Genomic DNA, 6,690 nt, shown 5'->3' with positions numbered 1-6,690 from the left:
CTTGCTGGAAGGAATGCCTGCTTGTCAATCTGTTCCAAGATGTTGGCCTTGAATCTCATAATGGTGGACAAACTTGATATTGGAATCTCCTAATCCTTCACAATGTCCACTTTTCGCTTTGTGCCATGATTTTCCATTTGTTGTATCAGCTTCTTTCTCTCCAATCAACAACACTTTTAAGTGACCCACAGCTTTACTCATACTCATAGATTGTGCACCTCCTTTCACAGGGAGATCTCAATGTTGAATGGTAACTTGTCCAGTTGGACACATTTGGCTAACCCAGAGTTACCAGTGCGGAATTCCAGTTTACCACGGGCATCGCTTGATGGGATTTATTAGTCCAGTGGTGGGAATGGTTGACGACTACGACATAACTGGAACTTGGCCCATCCTAAGAGAGAAAGGGATCTGGGCTGAGATGAAGTCAGGTGGGAGGAGGCTTTTGTGTGGCATTAACTCCAGAGCAGACCACCACCAACTGGTCAGCAAAGAAAGATAGACCAGTGAGGCAGAATTGCCTGTTGCTGTGCTCTGGAGTTTATGCAATTCCACTGAACACAAAACACTGAAATATCTAAGTGCTCCACATTACTAATCAACACCCAAACTCGTTTCTTCCAAATGCAGGGACTTCTCGGAAAGCAGGTTTCCATTTCAAACACACTACAAAAGTCTAGACGAAATAGATTGCAACAGCCCACTGCATTCAAACTTTTTTTGATGACTGTGTGTGAGAAGGATCACACATTTCAGAGGTGCGAAAGCGTGTGGTTAGAGCCTGCCTTCTAAATAGAATCACAGGAGCAGGGCTCTGGGGAACAAAGCTGAAGTGTGGTTTAAAACGCCGGCCACGCAAGAGTTTACATTCTTTCTTTCCCCAGACTTTAAATAGATGACGAAAAAGCCAGCCTCTCTCTTGTTAACGCTGCCTTGTGATCTGCGCCTGGGTGATTTCTCTTTCCACCAATGAATTCCGGGGAAACCTGCCTGTGACATGTGGGAAAAGAGCCTGAAGGGGGAATTGATGTGAACGGTGAGTGATGTCGCTTACCGCCTGAGGGTGATTCTTTTGTTTGGTGGGGAGGTGGAATGTAATGGTTCATTTCGGCTGCAGACATCTCGCAGCAACGTGGACAGAGTGCCCCTGTTGCGAGCATCAGTGACTTGTTTGGGAGTGGAAGCGCAGAAAGATGGGCAGTGTTTATACAGCGGAACGTAGATCTTTCCAAATGATGCAGGAGCCCCAATGTCGGGACTTGAGGGGTTGTTTTTTTTAGGTCGGTGACCTTCGTTGTTTTAAACATTAATTCAGAGAGCCAACTTTGGGCAGCAGAATGTGTTCTTTTCTAAAACGTGGTTCTCACAAAAAATGAGGCTGGGAAACGGACTGAAATTACAGGTGGGCAAAGCATTTTCGTTTTATTTCGTGTATTTATTCTGCGCTGTGAGAATAAAACACCATTTCTGGACAATCTGTGAGGAATAGAGATACTAATTAGCTTTGGCTCGTTCATTTCATTCATTTGCATGAGAAGATAGAAAGGTGGATATGGTCGATTGATCAATCATGTGTGTTGCTTTGATCGTCAACGCAGTTTGCTAGCACTCTAATGCCGCATGGACTCCTACAAAGCTAAGGTTAGACACAGGGAACTAAGGCTCGAACACGGTGGCAACGCATGCTAAACAGGATTTGTAATATCGTTGGCTAATGAATGTTGCTGTAACATTTATTTGTTGCTTCTTGATACCTTTGGGAGACAATCTGATTGGAAACAGGATTGCAAATGGAAAACACAACTATGGCTGGAGATGATGGAATAGAATGCTATGTGGATACTTAGTTCCCCGTGTCAGCAACCCCTTCGGTCATTGGTAAGAGTCCATTATTAAAGATGAGATTGCGGAGTACTTGGAAGTGCATGGTAAAGTAGGACTGGGTCAGCACGGCTTCCTCAAGGAGAGGTCATGTCTGACAAATCTGTTAAGAGTTCTTTGAGGAGGTAACAAGGAAGTTAAACAAAGTAGAACCAGTGGACGATTTATTTAGATTTCCAGAAGGCCTTTTGTATGGAGCTGCACAGGAGACTGTTAAATAAGTTAAGAGCCCAAGGTGTTAAGGATAAGGGGCGGGATTCTCTGACCCCCCCCTCCCGCCGGGTTGGAGAATCGGCGGGGGCGACGTGAATCCTGCCCCCACCAGCTGATGAATTCTCCGGCGCCGGAGATTTGGCGGGGGCAGGAATCGCGCCACGTCGGTCGGCAGCCGCTGACAGCAGCCACCCCGGCGATTCTTCGGCCCGCGATGGGCCAAGAGGCCGCCTGTTTTCGGCCAGTCCCACTGGCATATGTTACACCAGGTATTTGCCAGCGGGAACTGGCTGTACGAGCGGCCTCCAGGGTCCTGGGGGGGGTGGGGGGGGGGCGTGGGGGGATCTGGCCCGGGGGATGCCCCCACCGTGGCCTGGCCCGCAATCGGCGCCCACTGATCCGCGGGTGGGCCTGTGGCGTGGGGGCACTCTATTGTTCCGCGTCAGCCGCTGTGGTCCTCCGCGATGGCCGATGCGGAGATGAACCCCCCCCCTGCGCATACACTGGGATGATGCCAGCACATGCTGGTGCTCCCGCGCATGTGCCAACTCGCGCCGGCCAGCGGAGACACTTCAGCGCTGGTTGGCTTGGCGCCAAGCCCCTTCCCCGCCGGCCGGCACGGTGCAAGCTACACCGGGGCGGGCCTAGCCCCTGAAGGTGCAGAGGATTCCGCAACTTTGGGGCGGCCCAACACCAGAGTGGTTCACGCCACTCCTCGGCGCCGGGACCTCCCGCCCCGCCGGGTAGGAGAGAATCCCGCCCAAGATCCTGGCATGGATAGAGGATTGGCTGAATGACAGACGGCAGAGAGTGGGGATAAAGGGGTGTTTTTTTTCAGGATGGTAGCTGGTGGCTAGTGGTGTGCCTCAGGGGTCTGTGCTGGGTCCACAATCTTTCACAATATACATTAATGATCAGGAAGAAGGAACTGAAGGCACTGTTGCTAAGTTTGCAGATGATACAAAGATCTGTAGAGGGACAGGTAGTATTGAGGAAGCAGGGAGGCTGCAAAAGGACTTGGATAGACTCGCAAAGTGGGCAAAGAAGTGGCAGATGGAATACAGTGTGGAAAAGTGTGAGGTTATGCACTTTGGAAGGAGGAATGGAGGCACAGACTATTTTCTAAATGGGGAAATGCTGAGGAAATCAGAAGCACAAAGGGACTTGGATGTCCTTGATCAGGATTCTCTTAAGGTTAACGTGGAGGTTCTGTCAACAGTTGGGAAGGCAAATGCAATGTTAGCATTCATGTCGAGAAGACTAGAACACAGGACCAGGGATGTACTTCTGAGGCTGTATAAGACTCTGGTCAGACCCCATTTGGAGTATTGTGAGCAGTTTTGAGCCCCGTATCTAAAAAAGGATGTGCTGGCCTTGGAAAGGGTCCGTAGGTGGTTCACAAGAATGATCCCTGGAATGAAGAACTTGTCATATGAGGAAAGGTTGAGGATTCTGGATCCGTACTCAGAGTTTAGAAGGATGAGGGGGGATCTTATTGGAAGAGTAAGGCGAGGCCTGGATAGAGTGGACGTGGAGAGGATGTTTCCACTTATAAGAAAAACTAGAACCACAGGATACAATCTCAGACTAAAGGGACGATCCTTTAAAACAGAGATGAGGAGGCATTACTTAAGCCAGAGGGTGGTGAATCTGTGGAACTCTTTGCCGCAGAAGGCTGTGGAGGCCAAATCACTAAGAGTCTTTAAGACAGAGTTAGATAGGTTCTTGATCAATAAGGGATCAGGGGTTATGGGGAGAAGGCAGGAGAATGGGAATGAGAAAATATCAGCCATGATTGAACGGCAGAGCAAACTCGATGGGCCAAGTGGCCTAATTCTGCTCCTATGTCTTATGGTCTTATAGGACTCTTATTCAGAATGGAAGAGAGGTAGAATTGGGATGCCTTTTATGCTTGTTGAGTCACTGTCACTGTCTGTGCGGAGTTTGCATGTTCTCTGACTCTGCATGGGTTTCCCCCGGGTGCTCCGGTTTCCTCTCACAGTCCAAAGACATGCAGGTTAGGTGGATTGGCCATGATAAATTGCCCTTAGTGTCCAAAAAGGTTAGGAGGCATTATTGGGTTACGATGATAGGGTAGAAGTGAGGACTTAAGTGGGTCGGTGCAGACTCAATGGGCCGAATGGCCTCCTTCAGCACTGTATGTTCTATGTTCTTGTTCTATGATTGAATGGCAGAGCAGACTCGATGGGCCGAGTGGTCTAATTCTGCTCCCATGTCTTATGGTCTTATGAAAAGTTTCCAACACAATTTTTTTTGGCTCCCCTGAATTGAACACTGGCACTAAAACAATCCTGATTTGTAACCTGGCATGCTCCAGATCTGCCAACAGCGTTGTCAAGATCACATTGGAGTGACTGGAGACATTCATTGAGATTTCTGATGCCTCTCCGGTGCCTGGAAGAAGGAAACTACTGAGTGGCTGCAGAGGACTCTGAGGGGGAAGGCTGAACAGCAACAGCCATCATTCATATCTGTACTGCTGGCATAAATAAAAAGATGGATAGGTCCTGCAGGCAGATTTTAGGGAGTTAGGAAAGAAACAAGCAAGCAAGGCCTCAAAGGAAATAATCCCCAGATTACACCCACTGCCATTATTGAGCCTAGAAATCGAAGGATAAAGAATGTGTGGCTCGGGAGATGGTGCAGGTCAAAAGAAGGCTGTAGATTCCTGGGAGATGGGACCAGTCCAAACAGGTTGCATCTAAACAGAGCTGGGACCAATGAATGTGTATGACAGTTTGCTAGTGTTATTGTGGAGGAATTAATTTAATTTGGAAGGGGGTTGGGAATCAGGAGGTAGAAGAGGAAATGCAAGATGCACAAAAAAATGGACGAAGCAGCTAGCATAAGAGTAAGGAATTGTAAGGTACTAGGTGAGGTCTGAGTAAAAGGAAATGCAATTGGGTTTACTAAGCATGTATGTGAACACAAAATGTGGTAAATAAGGTTGATGAGCTACTGACGCAAGTAGCCACGTGAGAATATGACGTGGTAATGGACACAAAGCTCAAAAATACAGGGTGCTCTGAAAGTTAAGGAAAGAAAGGAAGAGAGGTGGCAGTACTGATTAAAGATTATTATCCTAGAAGGTTTGAGGACAGGATCTATTTAGTTAGAAAAATTACAGATACTATTATGCTACTAAGTGTATTCCGAAGGCTATCAACTAGTGAGAAAGATATAGAGGAACAAATTTGCAAGGATATTACAAAGAGGTGCAAAAACCTTGAATAGTTATTATGCAGGGCATTAATTATCCTAATGTGTAAAAGGCAGAGAGGGGAAAGTGTGATTGGGTTAATTGTCTACATCTGTTCCAAAGAGAACAGAGGCATTGATGGATCAGATTCTGGGGAATGAGGTGAAACAAGTGGATCAAGTGTCAGTTGGGGAATGTTTAGGGAAGCAAGTATTATATGGTGTAAAATAAGCAAAATACTGCAAATTCTAGAAACAAGAACAGAGGGCACTGAAAAAACTCAGCATCTATTAGGAGAGAAACCGAGTTTCATGGTTCGAGTCCTTTGACTCTTCATCAGAACTGTGTAATAAGGTGTAGGTTAGCAGTGGAAAAGAACCAGGAACAACCCAGAGTCAACATCATAAATTGGATGGAAGAAATATCAACGGGGTGAGAACAGATTTGTTCAGGTAAATTGGAATCAAAGTTTGACAGGCAAAACTGTAAATGAACAGTTAAGGAGGAAATAATTTGGGTACAGTTGACATACATTCACAGGAGGGGGAAAGTAGGACAAATAAATCCAGAGCTCCCTAGATGAGCTGGAGAGTAAGATGAAGCAGATAACTGGTGATTATAACAGATGTCAGGTTAAAAATACACGTTTTATTTTCAAATGCATCATGGGATGTGGGCATTGTTGGCAAGGCCAGTTTGTAGGGTGCTGGTTATAGTTTGCTAGGTCTGAAGAAGTGTTCGTAATCATACGTAGATTAACTGTAATCTTTATTGACTTTTAAAACTATTTACAAATATGTAGTAAAGGTACAAGCTAGGAGCTGTCTCCCTGCTTGCTGGTACACATGGCTCTGTCTAACACTAGACTGACCTTGGGTGCGGGGCATGTGCTCTCTTACATTACTGTGTGAGTGGTACTGTACTCAGTGCCATGTTAACCCTATATGTACCATAACCTTATACTACACCTCCCTGCAATTCTTTTATCCAATGTATTTTAAGTGATAATTTATCTTGTGTCTTACATGGTTATTACTATTGCACATTTACATTGTTATTAGTACATCTTTCTCTTCCCCTCCCTCCCCTTAATCATTGACTTCAAAAGCTCAGGCAGTCAGGAAACCTTGTAACCTGTGTATATCTTGTTTGCACTACTGTCGGAGGAGCCGTAGGCTCTGTGGCTGCTTGTTTTCCCTGTACGTTTGGATGTTGTTTTGGCATGTGAGTAGGTTTTCTTTGATTCTTTTGTGTTGAACTGCACTTGGTTGGTTTGCACTAGGTCCTTGATTGCCATTCTAAGTAGCTTCTTGCGGGGTGGACGGACATTGTGTTTGTCTGTTTGCCATTCCTTTTGCTTCTTCTGTCATCGTGTG

General features: G+C 46.3%; 1 protein-coding gene across 3 annotated transcripts in view; it reads left to right on the top strand.

Moving 5' to 3' along the window:
• Positions 1-870: 870 nt before the first annotated feature.
• The window catches only part of il12rb2 (interleukin 12 receptor, beta 2a), a 66,272-nt gene continuing 60,452 nt past the window's right edge, over positions 871-6,690 (top strand). For 2 of the 3 annotated variants that reach the window (XM_038794433.1, XM_038794430.1), the window contains exon 1: positions 871-1,036. The gene's annotated coding sequence lies outside the window, so the exon portion shown is untranslated. Of the gene's footprint in view, positions 1,037-1,306; positions 1,403-6,690 lie in introns of those variants that run through there. The other variant, XM_038794432.1, reaches the window with a different exon arrangement.

This window comes from Scyliorhinus canicula, chromosome 4, assembly GCF_902713615.1.
Source record: "Scyliorhinus canicula chromosome 4, sScyCan1.1, whole genome shotgun sequence".
NCBI lineage: Eukaryota > Metazoa > Chordata > Chondrichthyes > Carcharhiniformes > Scyliorhinidae > Scyliorhinus > Scyliorhinus canicula.
This window is presented reverse-complemented; position numbering and strand designations above follow the sequence as displayed.